The sequence below is a fragment of the Lissotriton helveticus genome, chromosome 7 (genome assembly GCF_964261635.1).
Source record: "Lissotriton helveticus chromosome 7, aLisHel1.1, whole genome shotgun sequence".
Classification (NCBI taxonomy): domain Eukaryota; kingdom Metazoa; phylum Chordata; class Amphibia; order Caudata; family Salamandridae; genus Lissotriton; species Lissotriton helveticus.
In genome coordinates this window covers 1,889,688,886-1,889,709,285 of record NC_136068.1, presented here as the reverse complement: position 1 = coordinate 1,889,709,285, position 20,400 = coordinate 1,889,688,886, and the positions used below count along the sequence as shown (strand labels likewise).

Genomic DNA, 20,400 nt, shown 5'->3' with positions numbered 1-20,400 from the left:
GTCTGCCAATGCAGGCTAAGTGCAGTTTTTAACAGCCATGTCCATTCAGCATTTAAAACCCTTCACCATGCCTTAAACTACCATTTTGTCATGTAAGTTACCTGAAAGGTAGGCCCCAGGAGACCCATAGAGCAGGGTGCTGTGTAATTAAAAAGTTAGACATGTACTTTTACGTTTTATATGTATTTGTGGTGAAACTATTCAAAATTTGAATAACATTAGGGAGTACTTATTACATTTAGTAATCTGTAATTCCTAATTGGGAGCTGATGGCTGTTAGGAATCATTATGCATGTCTCATTTGTCGTCACCCGTTTGGTTTACATATGAATCATGTGTCAGTTCTTAATTAAGGATGTATAAATAGGAGACATGGAAAAGACTATGTATGAAAATGCTGTGTACTGTTTTTACTTTACAAACAAAAGTCAGGGTCTTGCTCCCAGTTCTCTCGCATTGCAAATGCTTGTTTATTGCATTGCCAATGCTTGTTGGTTTACTTATGATGGTCTTCATGAGGGTGTCCAGTTTTCCAGAAGATCAATCCGGAATTGCAGAGCCAAGCTTGATGAGCACACAGAGCTGATGCAGCAAGATCTCAAAGCTAAGTACAGAATTAGCTTACTTTTCAGTGCGCGTGTGTGAAAATAACTGCATGTGTGCCTTGACATTTTGAATTATTGACACCAGCACAAGCATTTTCAAAGGAAGACTTTCATTTGGCATACATTGTTTGAGTACTTTTAAACTCAACAACTTGAGACCCACACTCTGTATTTGCCCTTTTATTTTTGTATAGTTTTAAGGTTTAATCAGTGTTAGGAACTTCATTTTACAAAGAACTTTGAACTTGATGGTGAAGAGACTTAATGTGTGAAGATACCTCAAGACATTTGATTATAAACATTCTGAGACTTTTTGAATATGTTAAACAGAGGCGTGGGGAATTTATTTAGGGCAAACTGATACAAAAGCAAGGTACTAAATCCAATTATTAGGCACATTAGTCATACTATTGAAAAGAGGCTTATCTGATTAATGTATCCATGTCCTGTTTTCTTTAGTAGTTATTTTCTTGTTAGGTTGTACATGTAATTTAGACAATCAACTCCAGTGTGACATCAGTCCTTAAACAGAAACACTATAAAGGTAAATCTAAAGATTTGAAAGAAAAATAGATACATGCTTTAGACATAAGTTAGTAAGTTTAAGTTGTTAAATTCATTCTTTAATTACACAGGTTGAAGTTAAGGCACAACACTACCACTTAAGAACACGGATCCTGGCTGGTCCAGGCGGCAGAAGGTTGCAGTGTCTTCTCTTCTCTCTCTCTTTGTCATTCCAATCCCCTTCCCTCCTGGAACATCTGCCAGAGCTCCTGTTACCATTTAGTAACGCTTAGATTTGTTCCAAGAGGACTGGAGATCTAGCATTGCCCCTGCACACGTTCCTGAAATTCAGGTGAGTGGTTGGAATCTCATCTAACGATGGCTATGTCATGCTTGGTACATATGAAATTGAAACATAAGCCCTTTTTAATGGTAAAGTAAGTTTTCTCATTATAATTTAGAAAGCTGAAAACAAATTTTCAAGGAGTCTTTTTTCCGTCCCTCAATCAACTCCGTTGTACGCCATACATCAGGAGCTAGGGCTAGGTTATGTTACCGATATTTTGAGAACAGCTCCGTTGTTTTGCTGACTCAAACCTTGGTTGAATCCCGAATTTACCTTGAACCACCTGATTTTTTCGAGATTGTACAGCGCTGGATGAGTCTATAAAAATCAAATGGTTGGCGTACGTTAAAAGATGTTTTCTAAATTAGGACAATCAGAGCTCCATGAGGAACCTGATAAGATTCGGAAGGAGGATGTATTGTGGGTAAAACTGAATTTTAAGAACCTCTTGTCTCTGGGTCGAGAAGAACAGGAGTCATGCAAACCCTTAGTTAGGGCCCATTATTTGTTGAAATCTTTTAACATTGAACCTTATCTGTTAATTGTTAACAAGTCATACCATCGATGGCTCCTATCTAGGTTGCGTTTTAATTTGATTCATTTAACATTGGGGGAGTTTCAAGGATGGTGTAATCCTGAAGATGCTGAACCTTGCCAATGTGATATTTTCTCGTCCCAGGACACGTTCCATTTTATGATGTTTTGTGGCTTATTTTCCCATATTTGCATGAGATTTTTGTTACCTATCCTGAGAGGAAGGGGTTTTTTACCAGGTTAGACCTGCGCTAGTTTTTCATCAATCTTTGTGTAACCCTGGTGATATTTGCAATATTGCATCCTTTCTGGTAGCAGCAGTGAGGATTAAGAATAAGAGAACTTTGAGGATGTTACCATCTTAAGTTGCTGCTTGTGGTCCTCTTCTAGTCTCAGGTCAAGGGGTCGGAATCGGTGATATGGTTTTATAATGATTTGAAATATTGCCTATGTATTTTAGCTGTCATGCCTCAAGATTTGTAATATTGTTGTCTGTGTTCCATTTTTGTACTTTTCTGATTTTAAGTAATCAAATAAAGAGGATTGACTGACTGACTGACATTATAATTTTGAAAATGGCACTTATAGAAAATTGGCATTTTCCTGCCCTCAGCCCTTTTGTGACTGTAGCCTGTCTTGGGTCACATGACCGAGTGTAAATGACAGTTAGAATTTGTGAATACCTCCTAGACAGTCACAAAATATAGGGACTAGATGTGTCTGAATTGGACATTTGCTGGCAGGATGGGGCTGGCGCTGAGCACAGCCCCAATTACAACTGCATAGCCTCTGCTCTGCCTTCAAACAAACGGCCTAACAATCCCACATTGTATTGCAGACAGTTTGCAGCCAATCTGGGGAGGCAGTAAAGTATATGCATTTAAAGCCACTGTTTAGAAGTGTCCCCCACCTTCCAGATCCAGTGCACTAGACTATAAAAAGGGGACCTCAGACTCTTTAGTACACTTCTGGACATGTGGCTACTCTGCCAGGAAGTAGAACTGCTGTACTGCTTAGAGAACTGCCACCCTGCTGACCTGCTGCTGCATTGCCTTTCTGCAGTGATGCCGTTTTGCCTATGGGAAGGAGAAATGGACTTGCAACTTCATGTTGAATCCATGGCTACCAGAGACACTCCAAGGGCTAGTCTGCTGGCCTCCCGATCTGAGCTTCAATGACATAAAGTCTCCACAACATCCTGCACCACCACATGGAACCTTCAGAAGTCTTGCCCCTCAAGTTGTGGACCCTTGGTATGGCTCAGAAAGCTGAAACTAGCTTTTGGGCTCTTTGATGCTCTGAACGGCCCTGTGTTCATCAAGATCTAACAGTTCGCATTGTATATCAGCCCAACACTACGCACTGCAGCATCGACGGTCTGCAGGGACAGTCAATGTGAAGCTCTAGCAACGCCTGCCATGATGCCGCATCTGCTCTTGCACTATGCTGGCAGCCTTCAACTATGTGCTTTCTGCTCCTTGTAGCCATCTACAAAACAAATGGGACTCTTGGCATGGACTTCAGCAAGCCTAACCTGCTGTCTGTAACCAACTTGTGCTCCATCGCTGTTGGCATGAACTTGTGACTTTGACACGGTTAAGCCTGATGAGATAGCCCTAGTTGAAGCTTTGTGTTTTTGCCCCTTCTGTCTCTAAAATCTTTAAAAATTCATACCTGCAGTTCTATTGATTGGATTATTGTTGTTTAGGTCACCTAATTTATTAAAATGTACTCTATCCTATTAAATATGTTTGGGATTTTTCTTGTTTTTTTGTTTTAATGTTATTACTGGTTGTGTGCTCTATAAATGATTTGCACATTGCCTCTAAGCTCGGCCTGGGTGCTTTTTGTGCCAAATGAACATGTTAAGTACAAATTAAGGGGCATATTCACAACCGGCAGCGATAATTATCACTGGCCTCGCTTAGCTAGAATATAGTTATCGGCGGAAGGCCTGGGCTGTAAATTCTGCTCCGTTCGTGGAATTTGCGGAATTTGGGTAATTTTGCGTTCCGCGAAGAACGCAAAATTGCCCAAAATTCGGCGTTCCGTGACTTTTTTGCTTGTTCGCGTTCTCAAAATGCGTGTTTGCAAGATATTTCCCCCTGAGCATGCAAACAGAGATTGCAAACTGTAAAAAAGCATCGCGAATACTCAATTCCACGTGTTCGCGGAGATTTTTTGCCATTTCGCGTAGATTTGCGTAACGCGATTACGTAAATTCCACCCACCCCTATTCGCCGGCTATTGCAGAAAATTATCACCATTCTAGACCTGGATTAACAACGCATAGCGCAATGGCAATAATTTCCCAGCGATAGCAGTGTTTTCCATGGAACATTGCTGGTTTTCCATGGAAAACGGCGATAACCTTACTGATACCACCCTGTGGTCGTATCAGCATAATCCACCCCCAATTATAAGTATAGCTAAGTATGCATTTTAGCAGACATTAGTTTTTGGCAAAAACTGCGGTTTTCTCCAAACACTAACTTCTGCTAAAATGCGTAGGCAGCCTTTTAAATATCGCGATGTGCACATCAGCGATATTTTCAAGGTTGTACTACCCAGTAACGTGCACTTTGCATCTAATTCGAGATGCAAAGGGAGGCGTCGGGTAAAAGGGTGCTAACATGCGCTAATTCATGTTATCACCCTCTTGTAAATAGGGTGATATTTTTATCTCAGCTTTTTTTGCTTTAAAATCCAAAAAAGCGGAGATATGGCCTTTGTAAATATGCCCCTCAGTTTGTGACTTTTTGTTGTTCTCCCTTATAAGGCTTGTAGCTGCTGCCTAACCAGGGCTCAGGCCCCAATCAGCCAGCAACCCAGTTCCTCATAATTGTAATTATTGTGGGCAAAGTCTCAAAGGACGCCATTATTCTTTGGAAGTAAATGTCAGTCCATGTCTGAGATGTCCCAAGACAGTGTGTATATGCTTTGGGGCGAGGCAGCCTAAAGTGCCCCAGAGCTGGACAACGGAAAAAAGATACAGCACTGTCTGCATGCTACACTGATTTGCATGACTTTTTTAGTAAATGTGCTCCTACATTTTTTGTGGCGTGGAGAAATTGACTATTAGTATTTTGTTTAAAACATTCTAGATTCCTGTCTACTATAAATGTATCTGTTATTCATTTTTTCATCTGCATTTTGCTCAGAGAAAGGTTAATCTCATCTGCAGGGCCTCCAGAAATCCTCCCCTCGAAAGCAAAATTAAAATACCCATTTTTGTATTCTAGCTGCATTATGAAAGAAGAATAGATTGCACTTGAATCTCAGCCCCTGTGCTGTTTCTGACTTCTCAAGATTACCCTACATTCTTCCTGGTCTATAGAGCCATTCTGGAAAGGCAGCACATGCATCAGACAATCCGACGTGTGTCCTGCAAAATATCAGATTGGCCTAAATGCAGAGGCAAACTCTTTTGAGTTTTAAGGCAATGTGATCAACTACTAGTTCAACAATTACATTTTCTGAAACACGTTTAATAAGCATGGACTAGCTTTGAGGTTTAGGAGGCAGCAGTTGACTTCTAAGGGCAATGGAGTGGATGAGCTGCTATTATAGGCTGTGGCATCATATTGACAAAACTAACATGAGAGCAGGCTGTTGTAAACATATACTGTCAGTTCTAGCTTTGCATCTCTATGATGCTTAGTTTCTATCTCCTTCATGCGTTCTAGATTTAGCATGTCATGTTTATACATTCTATGTTCGCTTGTTTGGCAGTTAGATGACTGGTCAGCAGGCGTTAAAATGTTACTTGCTGTACTCCCGATTAAACCTGCAATTTGGATACTACACCCTGGTGTTTGGATCTGTTAACTACAACAGTTTTGGCGACGGATTGGTCTGCTGTCCGGTGGAAGAAGTTTCAACGGATTCACACACTTCTGTGTGTGTGTATTGTTTCAGCAATTACTCTCGACTTAAACCGAACCCAGTGCACCACCTTCTACACAAGCGAAGTCATCTGAAGACTCGAAGGTAGAAGGTAGAGCGATCGGGGGGCAATAGCGGTGCTTTGAGCCTAAATCAAGCTTAACGTCTCACCTTGGGTTTGTATCGCGCGACTCCATAGCAACCCTCCAGTGTTCTTCTCAGCTTACGTAGGAGGATTACATAAAGTGCCTGGTGAATCAGCATACAGGAAGTGATGCGTGCATTCCAAGCCTTGTTTTGAGTCTTGCGGCCATTTTGAATGTTCGTTTTCAATGTAACAACATCGCATATCATCGGACAACATTGCATTTCCTCGGACATCATCGCATTTCATCGGAGTTCACTTTGAGCAGCCGTTTTTCCTGCATCGGAACTCTTGTTTGAATATTACCGTACTATTGAGGTATTTATTTTGTTTTCTACCTTTGGTTCATTTTGATGTGCAGCTTAAGACTGTAGTAATTTCTGGGACTGTTGTTGAGGTCTACAGAGACTGTTGACTTATCTTCTTTCGCCACAACTAATAGAGAAGCTTGCACAGTCTTCTTTCGCCACAACCAATAGTGAAGCTTGCACAGTCTTCTTTCGCCACAACCAATAGCGAAACTTGCACAGTCTTAACGCTATAACAAATCATAGAGTATGACACAACAGATCAACGTTACTCTTCCCCCTCCTTTCCTAAGTGAACCTGGCAATCCCCCGATCTCATGGGAGGATTGGTATATTATATTTGATAACTATTTGAAAGCTCTAGATGGGCAAGATTTTTCTGACAAAAGGAAAAAAGCCATTTTATTGAGTACGTTGGGAAAGGAAGGGCAGAGAATTTTTAGATTCCTACCGATTGCCTTACAAGCGAATGGTCAAGCACTGCCAAATGAATACAAGGAGGCGATCTCAAGGCTTGAGGTCAGATTCGCTAAAGAAGAGAATATAGTCATGAATTGCTACAAGTTCTATACTCAAAAGCAAAAAATGGAAGAGTCCATAGATGACTTTGTTGCGCGTTTGACAGAGCTTTCAATTAAGTGCAAGTTCGGTGCTATGAGCTCATTCGTGACCAGTTAATAGTACAAGTTAATAATCGCAAGATCCAAGAGAGACTGTGGGCGGCGAAAAACCCCACTTTGAAATCAGCGATAGACTTGGCTAAGGTCATTGAAGAGTCAGAGAAATGCATAAAAGTCATTGATAGCTCAAAGAAAAAGAACATGGAGCAAGACATCTCAGAAGTGTCTGAGAAAGACTGTGAATGTGATTCTGAATTTAAGTCTGATGACTCTGTAGCTGTAGTGAAAAATAAGTTTAAAGCTAATGTAAAAAAGAGCGTCCCCACTAATAGGTTTTGTGGAAGATGTGGAAGCAATTCTCACTCTTCAGAAGCGAGGTTTTGCTTTGCTGCCAATAAGGAGTGCCTCAAGTGTTTTCGTCTTGGTCATTTCTCGAAAATGTGCAAGACGAAATCTAGACAAAAAGTCGCTGTGATGGGGGATCATATGGATAGTTATCCGACTGTAAAGAATAAACTTTTAGTTGTAAATGACATTGATGTTGCAAGTGTTGATGATAAAAGACAGAATAGACCTAAAGCGTGGTTCACCATAGATAGTCGTCAGGTTTCACTCATGGTGGATACTGGCTCACGCTATACGATCATTCCTCGTTCTATTTTTAAGGAGATGTGGGGTGACAAGGAACTGTTGGAAAGTGACATCTCTCCAAAGGGGTTTCAAGGAGAACCAATAGACATTGCGGGGTACTTTAAATGTAATATAGATTTTAAGAAAAGATCCACTCAAAGGAAAATCTATGTGTCTGTACATCATCATTAATCCAAGAGCTACTGACCAGATAATGGTATTAGATGATGTTTCTGATCAGTCACAGTACACTTGCATTGAGTCTGTTTCTGATCAGTCACAGCACAATTGCATTGAGTCCATACTCAAAGAATTTTCTGTGGTTTTCAAAAATGAGTTGGGAGAATTAAAAGGTTATTCTCATTTGATTAAATTAAAGGAAAATTGTCTTCCTGTTCAGCACAAACTCAGGAGGATTCCTTTGGCTATTAGGCATGATGTGAAGATTTTAATTGAAGAGATGTTACAGACTGGAGTTATTTAACCGGTGGGTTTCTCCGGTTGTAATTTCAAAGAAATCCCATGGAAAACTGAGATTCTGTGTCGACCGTAGGTCTTTAAATAAGTGTGTCATAGCTGATACCTTTCCCTTACCAAATATAGCCGAATTTGTTTCCACTCTTGATGGTGCTAGATTTTTTTCTAAGCTCGACCTCAAGAGTGCCTACCATCAAATTAAACTAGATAACTCTTGTAAACATCTTACTACCTTTATAACTACCGAAGGGATTTTTCAGTTTACACGACTACCATTTGGGCTGATCTCAGCTGCAAGTGTTTTCCAGAGGATGGTTTCTGAAATCTTTAGAGGGTTGGGCAAAGTAGTATATTTTCAGAATGACATACTTGTTTTGGAAAATTCTGTGTCAGAACATAATCATATGTTGAAGGACGTTTTGCATAGAATTAGTGAGTCTGGTCTTACTTTACGTAAGGATAAGTGCAAATTCCTTGTGGAGCAAATTGAGTACTTGGGGCATGAGATCTCTTTCTCTGGTATAAAGCCGAAAAAAGATATAAAGATCTACTTTTGACAATACGTGAAGCTCCGTGTCCTGTGGATAAGGATCAGCTTAGGTCGTTCATGGGCCTGATAGAGTATTACTCTAAGTTTGTTAAGAGTTTCTCAGAGAAAACTATTTGCTTAAAAGGTCTTCTCAAAAAGGGGTCTGAATTTGTTTGGGGTCCTGAGCAAGACACAATCTTTAGGAAGATAAAAATTCGATTTGTGAGGCTGATGTGTTTGCACCCTTTGATACTAAAAGAGTCTCTGTACTTATGGTTGATGCTAGTGCTCTAGGCCTTGGGGCTGTTCTTTTACAAAAGTATGGTTCAGAGGAGCGACCAATTGCCTTTTCTTCAAGGACTTTGTCTCTCTCAGAACAAAATTACAGTGTGATAGAGAAAGAGGCCTTGGCAGTTGTGTGGGGTGTGCATTATTTTCGCACTTATTTGTGGGGCATTAGTTTCATTTTTAAGACAGACCACAAACCTTTGATTCGCATTCTATCTCCTGGGGTTGCAATCAGAGGTTCACCCACATTGTATAGATTGGCAGCAAAGCTGCAAGATTTTCAATTTGAGATACAACATGTACATGGTTGGCGAAACTTCCAAGCTGATTGTTTTTCAAGACTTGCTATTAGCAATCTAGATGAGACCTCACAGTGTGAATTTATGGATGAGAGCGTAGCTTGGCTTCAGGACGTTGCTCTTATCGGTGAAGGTTCTTTTTCGTGTGATGAATAGTGCCATGCAAGATGATTTTGTCTTGAAAGAAGTTATGAGCATGATCAAATTGGGTGCCAGGAGGGAGAGTTGTCTCCAAGTTGGTGTGCGTCCTTATGCTAAGGTTTTAGATGAGCTCTCTATTTGCAGTGAGAATTTGATTTTGCGTAATGATAAGATTGTTATCCCGTCGGGGTTAAGGAATAAACTTATTGCTATTGCTCATGAGGGGCATCTTGGACGGACATTGACACAACAAAGATTGGAAATTCGTTTTTGGTGGCCAGGTATGGATACGCAAGTGTTTCTCTGGGTTGAGCGGTGTGAAACATGGTTGGAAGGTTTGCTTCTTGTTCAGTAAAGAGTAAAATTGCTTCTCCAGACGTTCCATGGCCAACTATTTGCTTGGATTTTATTGGCCCCATGGAGGAGTTAAATTCTCATCAGCGTTTTGGCATTGTATTTGCGTGTGCCTGATTAATCTTTGTTTCCTTTTTGTTTCATTTGCCTGATTATTGTTGTCACTGCTGTTCCCTTGCACGTTGTTGTATTAGCTCCGTTTTGTGCTCATCAGTCCCCCCGTGCCTGCCCGCCCACCGCTTACCGCTTTTTGTGGTATCTCTCATCGTCGTACCACTCTCTACAACCCACAAGGAAATGGACTTTGTGAGAGGATCAATAGACTTGTTAAAGGCACTATTCAGTTAGCTTTGGTTAAGGAGAGAAATGTTGTGGATTTTGTCAAAGATATGATTTCTGCGTATTGCACTACTGTTCATGCTGGCAAAAACAGATCTCCATCTGAGCTAATGCGTGGTAGGTTCCCTGGTACAAGGGTACTTCCTTCATGGGTGAGAGAACTCTTCACTAAAAACTTAGGTGTAGCTGATGAGTCTGTTGATGTCAAATCTTGTACAAAGATTTCAAGAGGGGATTTTGTGAAGGTTAAACCAGAGAGAATTTCTAAGGGTTTGACAAAGTTTAGGGGTCAATTTTGTGTAAAACAAGTGTTTCCTCATTATGTCGTTCTTTCAAATGGAGAAAAATGGAATCTAAGAAGAGTTGCTCTTTATCAGAGAAATAGTTCAAATGGTTCTGTACCTTCTCTGCAAAAGTCTACTCTTGTTTTCAATAATTGTGACACCAATGGTTATATGCTTTCATCCACAGAAGAATCTGTTCGGTTTTCTTCTGCTTCTTACAGGTGTAGTGAAGGGGGTGGTGATGTGTCTGATTCTGGGTTTGAAGGTTCAGAAGCCTTTGCAAGTTCTCAAACTTCTAAAATTTCCATCGGTGAGAGTGTTATCTCTAAAGTTCAAAGGTATCGTAAACCACCTTCTTATTTAAATGATTATATTTGTAATTAATGTTTTGTTTTGTTTTATTTTGTTTTCTTGTGCAAAGAGAGGAGATGCGTTGTAAACATATACTGTCAGTTCTAGTTTTGCATCTCTATGATGCTTAGTTTCTATCTCCTTAATGCGTTCTAGATTTAGCATGTCATGTTTATACATTCTATGTGCGCTTGTTTGGCAGTTAGATGACTGGTCAGCAGGCGTTGAGATGTTACCTGCTGTACTCCCGATTAAACCTGCAATTTGATTACTACACCCTGGTGTTTGGATCTTTTAACTACAACACAGGCATACGGAATGGAAATGATAGGCATCACTATTTGCATTAGTCAAATTAGTGCCATGAGCAATGTGTTAGTTGGACTGATACTATTCAGTAGATAATACATCACTGAAATGCATCATTTCAAGAAGTGAATGTCCACTTAGGGGATGCTGAAATGATGTCACCTGAAGCTATTGTTCTGGTCATTTTTCGTGTGATCTCATTGGTCTCAGGGTTGCTAGGAAACATGTTCATCCTTGGGTTGAATTTCATGGATTGGATAAAGAGAAGCAGTGTCCTTGACTTGTGTGATGTCATTCACTCCTTCCTCACCTTCTCAAACATTGGTATTCTCTGTTTTACCTGTGTGCTCCAGAACTACCAAAGTGTTTCTCAAGCAATCTTCTTTACAGACAGAGCCAGACAGGGGCTTGTTGCCGCCTTGATGTGCCTACGCTGCTGTAACCTCTGGTTCGCTACCTGGTTCTCGGTCTACTGCTTTGTGAAGATTGTCAGATTTGGCCATTCATTGCTACTTCGATTGGTAAAAATACTTCTGGAAAAGCTCCCTTGGCTGCTTCTGAGTTCAACATTGCTTTCCATTGCCACATGTCTCCCGATGGTCTTTAAATCTGATGTTCGACCATTGGCCGGTCTTGTTTGTAATAGCTCCAATTGTACAAATTATAATCGTCCAGTAAATGATTCCAGACATGTTGTGTTGGGCCTGGTGGAATTTGACAAAGAGTTTGCAACATTTTTTCTCCATATTCTGTCAGCCTTTGGAATATTCATCTTCTCTTCTGTCTCAATCATTATCATCCTCTGCAGACACATGAAGCTCATGGGAGAGAATGCTGAAGGCTTCAGGAACCCAAGACTGGATGCCCACTTGAGCGCAGTCAAGACTGTGGCCTCCATTCTTGTCCTTTATTGTCTGTACCTTTTGGCTTATTCCATCAGATATTTCGCAAACAGATTTTTCCCCAGCACCCTCTGGACATTGGCATGTGACATTGTGATAGACCCATTCCCAGTGCTAAGTGCCATCCTCTTAATCTTCCGAATTCCCAAATTGAAGAAAACACTCTTTGATGTTGTTTTTCTAGCAGTCTGCTATGTGAGAGATTGAATATCAATGATCAAATCAAGCTGTATTTGATCATATACATATAATCATAAAAGCAGACATCAAATTCTAAAAAATAAATAAGTCACAGTATAAAAGATTGAATATCATCTTCAAAACCTTTTCAGATGCATTATTTGTTAGACCTGACAGACGTGGGTGTGGTCTTCTCCAAAACCTTGAGCCTTCTCCCATCCTGATCGATGGAATTCATTTTTGTTGGCTTTAGGGCTCCGTGCACTTCACCGCTGCTAATCAGTGCTAAAGTTTTTGTGCTGTCTCCTCTAAAGATGGTAAAATTGGCTTACACTCAATTGTCACATGCAAATTATAAGTCCAGTGTGAAGTTGTACTGCATGTACCCATGGCTTGTAAATGAGTGCTAATAGTGGACTCATGTCTCTGGCCTTTCAATTGCAAATTGCAAGCTGTGTTCACTTTTAAACTGCCATTTCGACCTGGCAAAATACACATTTTGCTAGGCCTTCACTTGTCTTTTTAACACATATGTTATCTCTAAGGTACAACCTAACCAGTTCATATGGGTGGTGCACTGCATTTCAAAGGCAAGACATGCGTTTTTAAGTTATACATTTCCTGGTAGTTAAATCGTACTAATACATCTCTTCACTATAGTGATGCCTACCTTTCCCATAGGATAACATTAGGTTATCTTATTATATTTAATAAGTTTTAACTTTGAATTCAAACTGAAACGTTACTCAAAATAATATAATTTAAAATAAATCCTCTAATAAATCCTTTAATGGTAAAGTGGGCTTTCAAATCACATTTCTGAAAATGCCACTATTAGAAAGTTGGCATTTTCTTCACCTAACCATTTGGTGCTTGCAGTTTATGTCTTTGGTCGTATGACTATGAATAGTTGGCTGCTGGCCTTTGTATATTCCTCACAGACAGTGAGACAAAGGGGGCTATATGTTGACCGAATGGGCCATCCTGCCATTATAAGTGTGGCAGAGCCAGTCCTTGCCCCACTTAAAATTCAAAGGGGTGCCTCCAGCACACACAATACTGTTTTTACTTTACACCACTTGGAGCCTGAGCAAGAGAAATTTCCAGAACGTGATGTGGGGATAGTCCAGACTTTTGCTCCACTTCAAAGAATGGCACCGGGTATAAATATTGGACCTCCCGAACCACTCTTCAGTAAACACTTGGACCTAAAGCGGGACCTGGACATCAGAGGGACTTCAGAGGACTGCTGCTTGAGGTGTAATCTGTACCTCAGAGGACTGCACAACTATTACTAGATGAATGGCCTACTGCTTGAAGCTTGCCTTGCCAGTTGATTAAAGGAATATCCGAGTGTCCCCAAGGGCTGGTTGACTAACCTCCTCTTCTGAGCTACAAAGAATTAGCTTGCTGCAGAGACCTTGAACACTGTCATGGCCTCTTCCTGGAGTTTGTCTTTGCTATAAGTCGGGCCCAACTAGTCCTGGGCCATTGGAAGTTGTGCTAGAGCTGCTCCACAAGGCAAAATCTGAAACTTGAGACTGGGACCTACCTGTTTGGCGAGCCCGTAAAGTGCATTGCCGGTCAGCATGACTTCACTGTAGCTCTCTCTACATTCTTCTTCGCAGCGGCAAATCCTGTTTAGTGGGACCTATCGAAAGGAGTTTTCTACCTTGTGGCACTCTAGTTGGCTAAAGCCTGCAGCTTAGTCCTACTGGAGATATTCATCTTCCAAAAAAGTGACTTTGTCTGAATGTAGTAATCTTCAGGGTGACTTCGTAAATTGGCTCCCAGACAATGACACCTCCTCCTCGGTCACCCCCAGCTGCCTTACACCACTGAACTTCACCTTCCCAGGAACGTCTCTTCATAATTTCTTCTATGTCGAAAGGTAAACCCAGACCGGTCGCACTCCACCTCATGTATACTAACTGTGTTCTTGACCAAAACATTTGACTTTGCTCTGGTCTCGCAAGGCTTTGATCCTTTAGGTGCCAATTTTCATTTTAAAATGCTAACTTGCATAACTTTGGTTCTACTGATTGGATTTCATTTGCTTTGGTGTCTTATTATTTATGATATTTTACTTTATTGTTATACATTGGGGTGAGATGTTTCTTGTGCTGTGTTTTATCTTTACTAGTGCATGAGTGCTGCATAAATACTTTACACATTGACTCTAAGTTAAGCCTCACTGCTTTTGTGCCAAGCTACAAGAATGGTAAGCATAGGTTAATTTGGTGACTTTTGTTGTTCACTCTGACAAGGATTGTGGTGTTGTTTAAGCTGGGTTTTCCCTGCCTCAATCAATAAACAGATGTCATGTGATATTTACGTATACAATATTCTGACATACTATATATATATATATATATATATATATATATATTCACTGAAAAAACCATAGGTTATAGACCATATATAGTTAGGAATTAGCATTTACAAAACCTTGAAAATTCACTGAAAAAACCATAGGTTATAGACCATATATAGTTAGGAATTAGCATTTAAAAAACCTTATTTTACTCACACAAAACCATTGAAATTCCATATATAGTTAGTTGCACTAACTATATATCGCGCACCTGCAATCCACTGCTGATGATGTCACATATTACATCATTCATGACATGGTCAGTGACATCACTGATGACATCACTGATGACATCTCAAATGACATCACTGATGACATCACTGATGACATCTCATTTGACATCAATGACCACATCACTGATGATATCATTCATGTGACAATACAATGCATCTCCTCACATTTTAATATAACCTCTGTTTCACCCAGTGTTAAATACAGAATATAATTTTTGAAACCATTGACACACCAATACTAGTTACTACATACGCACTCACTGATTCCTACGTCTACACACACCTTCACTCATTCACCCATACTATCATTCATACATACAATCACTCATCTTTACAACACTATCATATGCACTCATACACCTATACAGACACTCACAGTCTGCCACTCATCCATGGAGTTACTCACACACCTAGTCAGTCCTGTAAAGAATCAATGACACTTCCATTTTCTTGTCTATACAGTTAAACATAGAGCACCTTACATTTTCAAACATATACTAACACATACTTACCTTGTTATACAATCATTGATACAAGTACACATTGATCTGCACAGAGTCACACACCTCCCAGCCAGCCACACACACACTCAGTCTCCCATACAAATACTTGGACAATCAATCAGTAACCCATATAGTTAATCATATAGCTACTGATCAAAACATGCAGCAGTTTACAGAACAACAGACATAATGATGCACAAATTAAGACACTTTAGTCACTAACCCATGCACTCAGTGAGACACATTTAATCACTCACTCATGCATTCAGTCATGCACCTACTAAATCCTTTGTCCAGACACTTATACTTCCACTCATTCTTCAATATGTAAGACACATTTTAACTTTACAGAAACATACAGTCACTGGATGTTGTCATCAGTGATGTCATCAGTGATGTCATTTGAGATGTCATCAGTGATGTCATCAGTGATGTCACTGACCATGTCATGAATGATGTAATATGTGACATCATCAGCAGTGGATTGCAGGTGCGCGATATATAGTTAGTGCAACTAACTATATATGGAATTTCAATGGTTTTGTGTGAGTAAAATAAGGTTTTTTAAATGCTAATTCCTAACTATATATGGTCTATAACCTATGGTTTTTTCAGTGAATTTTCAAGGTTTTGTAAATGCTAATTCCTAACTATATATGGTCTATAACCTATGGTTTTTTCAGTGAATTTCAATGGTTTTTTAATAGCAAATATCATAAGCTGTCGAATGTCAAGTACGTGGTAAGTGAAAACATTTTCGTGTTTATGCACACTGATCTGCTTTGAATGGTGCCCCCCCCCCTCATTTCTATTAGGAGTACTCTCTCTTTGCAGATAGTGAAAGGTAGTTAACGCAGGTCTTTGCCCCCATTGTAATCCGTCGTGCCTGCTTCTCTCTCCATTTGATTCATTGTTATCCAAGTATTTACTGTTTTAGAATTAGTTCTCTTTGGTTCATTCTCTATTTACAAACAAACACAGAGTCGCAATACTCTGTTTAGTCTTTGCAGATAACGAAAAATCGTGTAAAAAAAAAGAAAAGGAATCGAGCAAAATCAGTAGGCCACTAATGGGATCTCTTTTTGACCTCGCTAAAATAGAAACATTAGGAACAACCCCTCATGACAAATACAAAACTAGTGAGATGAACTGAACTCCACACAATGATGGCTGCAAAACAGCTCTGCTCCGCCACCCACCCCGCCCAAAATAACGATAAAGAACGGCTGCCATGATTGGTTGCGGAATGACCACGACGGAGCTACGAAATGGTGCTGCTCTCATGCTAACCCCAGCTTCAGTCTGAAACATCCAGAAACACTGTAGACTACCAATTCGATCAGTTCCGGTAGCGCCCCAATGTAACCCGGTAGAGAAGAACTAGCCCTCCCCTCTTTGACTGATGGTTCTTGTTGCCTGTCCCTTCTGTTGTCATTTAACAGAACTATTTAGCCTGCTGAAAGGGGTTGTGTTCCGACCGCTGGTTGGTGGAGACATTTTGACTATATTCTGTACCTGCGTTGTCGCGTAATGCGTCATATGACGCGCCGCGTTAGCGCATCCGGAAGTCATCCGGGGCGCGCAGCGCGTAACGTAAGCATAACAAGTCATGTGACTTGTTAATAAAACTTTTCATTGGTTCATTTTACTTTTCTTATTGTAATGATGAAAGGCTTGGTCATATGACCTAAAAATTACGCTTTTCATTACTTCCGAACATTATTTTTTCTTAAATATATGTTATAATGTTCCAGGCTAATGTACTTTCCCGGAAATTTTACAACTGTCCTGCAAGTAAAATATATTCTTTTTTCGAGAAAAAGAGCGTTTCTTCGTCCCATGACGGAGCCGTTGAGCAAAAGAGGGTCGACCTGCTGTCTTAGTCGCCGATACGCCTGAATATGAGATTCTTATCGATCACTTTATGTTGCAGGAATAGAAAACACAACAGCCCTTGACCATTTATCTTTACTGCGTTCCTTCGTATTATACCTTTTACCCTTCATGTAATTGGTCTGCTTTATTTCACTTGCCTTTTAATGATTCTAAAACAGTGACTATTATTAAAAACTTTACCAATGTATATACTACTACCATGTTTTCTTTTAAAAACCTTTATTGTGAAAATTTCATTATACAAATACGAGCCTATAACCACGTGGGCCGGCCACGGAGCAAACTGTAATCGTATATGATAAATAGACATTTACACTGTAGAGGAACGTAACGGGCGGGCCATTAGGTTGCAAGAACTAAGGTGTCTAACAGTTACGGAATCGGTGGACGTACATTTTATAATTAAAATACGACAGGGCCAGTTACAATAAAATTATCTAGATATACATTTGCGGGCAAGTACCATGGGTGACGTTAATTCGAACTTTCAACAGTACAGTAATCAATAACACATCAGAACTTAATATCAATAGGGATGTCGAAATATTCAATCAATTCTCGTCCCCGCCCGCCATGTGCTTCAAAACTGCATACGTATCTCCTGATTTCAAGGTTCTGCAACCAGTACACAACAAGGAGTTACGAGTCCCATTTATTCTGGCGCCATTTTGGGCGAGGACGGGCAGGTCCAGGATATAGTCAAAATGTCTCTACCAACCATCGACTATGATGATGTTCATATACTGTATTTATTAGAGTAACACTCAGATGTCCACATGAAATAAATTTGCCACAATCTAAACATGTCATTTTAATCTTTCCAAAGTTCTTCTAAATATTTGGGACCGTTTCCCTTGCCTCTGAAGCTCTCAGTGCCACTTCTTTGATGAATGTACTAGCAGGTCAGGGGTTCTCCTCCAAATCTCTTTTATGCAGCACTATAATTAATTGGTGCCACCTCTCCATATGACAATGCATGGTATAGTTACCACAACTATATTTTTTTTCGGTTCCTCTAGAGAGTTCATCGTGGCAGATGAAGCGTGTAACGTACCGGGCATTTACCTTTTTTTGCATGTACAGGAAAGGAAAAAAAAATCGAGCGTCCGAGTTCTAAGGTGTCCCAGGGCCATTTTAGTGGACCAGGCCCAAATCCAAAGAACAGGCCGCCATTTTGAGAGTCCTGTTGCAGCCGCCTGTCGCTGTAGCATCAAGAGCAGCCGAAACTCAGCTGAATGGCAACTGAAACGGTAAAGGGGCGCCCCACTACAGCAGACGAGCCAGGCCCAAATCCAAAGAACTGCTATCTCACAGGCTAATGGGGCGACCCACGCCGAGTTTCAGCATTGTAGGATGACCACACAAGTACAGCAACTTGCTAGACATCACCTCGGTGCCATCCGGATCTCGGCGCCCCACTGCAGATGAAGTGCCTCTCAACTATGAAACCACCACGGTGACATCCGGATCTTGGCGCGTTGTGCTGCCTTCGGCCTATTCGCACATCGGTCCGCTACTGACGCCATCTCACAGGCTAATGGGGCGACCCACGCCGAGTTTCAGCATTGTAGGATGACCACACCAGTACAGCAACTTGCTAGACATCACCTCGGTGCCATCCGGATCTCGGCGCCCCACTGCAGATGAAGTGCCTCTCAACTATGAAACCACCACGGTGACATCCGGATCTTGGCGCGTTGTGCTGCCTTCGGCCTATTCGCACATCGGTCCGCTACTGACGCCATCTCACAGGCTAATGGGGCGACCCACGCCGAGTTTCAGCATTGTAGGATGACCACACCAGTACAGCAACTTGCTAGACATCACCTCGGTGCCATCCGGATCTCGGCGCCCCACTGCAGATGAAGTGCCTCTCAACTATGAAACCACCACGGTGACATCCGGATCTTGGCGCGTTGTGCTGCCTTCGGCCTATTCGCACATCGGTCCGCTACTGACGCCATCTCACAGGCTAATGGGGTGACCCACGCCGAGTTTCAGCATTGTAGGATGACCACACCAACTTGCTAGACATCACCTCAGTGCCATCCGAATCTTGGCATCTCAACGCCTAGTGGTATCTTCCATACAAAAAATATTGTTACGCTGCCTTTGGCCCCATTCGCACATCAGTCCGCAACTTAGACATCACCTCGGTGCCATCCGGATCTTGGCATCTCAGCGCCTTGTGGTGTCAGTCAGAAAATATTGTTGTGCTGCCTTCGGCCTATTCGCACATCGGTCCGCTACTGACGCCATCTCACAGGCCAACGGGGCGCCCCACGCCGACTTTCAGCATTGTAGGATGGCCACACCAGTACCACAACTTGCAAGACACCACCTCGGTGCCATCCGGATCTTGGCATCTCAGCGCCTTGTGGTCTCTTCTACACCGGAAATATAGTAGAAAATATTGTTGCGCTGCCTTTGGCCCCATTCACACATCAGTCCGCTACTGACACCATCTCACAGGCCAACGGGGCGCCCCACGCCGACTTTCAACATTGTAGGATGGCCACAGAAGTGCGACAACTTACTAGACACCACCTCGGTGCCATCTGGATCTTGGCGCGTTGTGCTGCCTTCGGCCTATTCGCACATCGGTCCGCTACTGACGCAAACTCACAGGCCAACGGGGCGCCCCACGCCGACTTTCAGCATTGTAGGATGGCCACACCAGTGCGGCAACTTCCTACACACCACCTCGGTGCCATCCGGATCTTGGCGCGTAGTGAAGCTGCAGCAGCTGCAAATAAGCTTCAGACAGTGTTACAACCGCTGCTCAGAACTCTCAACTATGACACCACCTCGATGCCATCCGGATCTTGGCGCGTTGTATTGCCTTCGGCCTATTCGCACATCGGTCCGCTACTGACGCCGCCTCACGTGCCAACGTATTTTCTCCGCATTTTATACCCTATGCCGCATAACAGGTCATGTGACTTGTTTATAAAACTTTTCATTGGTTCATTTTACTTTTGGTTTCCTAATGATGGAAGGCTTGATCATATGACCTAAAAACAACACTTTTCATTGGATGAAAACTTTTTTTTTCCCCCAAACGATGAAAGCCCCACCTTGTTTCTGGATGTTTCAGACTGAAGCTGGCGTCAGCATGAAAGCACCACCATCTCGTGGCTCCGTCGTGGTCATTCCGCGAGCAATCATGGCAGCCGCTCCCCACCAGAAGCCTGCAGGAGTCGGAGCCCCCAAAACTTTTGATGAATTCTCAAGGCGGAGGGGACGCTTTCGAGAATGGGGTCCAAGACCTAGCAGACAAGCGTCCGATTTCCAAGGTGTCCCAGGGCCATTTCAGTGGACCAGGCCCAAAAAGGAAACAGCCTGCCGCCATTTTGAGAGTCCT

At 41.7% G+C, this 20,400-nt stretch overlaps 1 long non-coding RNA gene across 1 annotated transcript in view; it reads left to right on the top strand.

Annotated features, from left to right (window-relative positions):
* The first annotated feature begins 5,806 nt into the window (after positions 1–5,806).
* Positions 5,807–20,400, top strand: part of LOC144767826 (uncharacterized) — a 103,314-nt gene continuing 88,720 nt past the window's right edge. The window contains exons 1-2 of the long non-coding RNA XR_013598352.1: positions 5,807–6,337; positions 10,510–10,626. This is a non-coding gene — a long non-coding RNA (uncharacterized LOC144767826). The remainder of the gene's footprint in view (positions 6,338–10,509; positions 10,627–20,400) is intronic.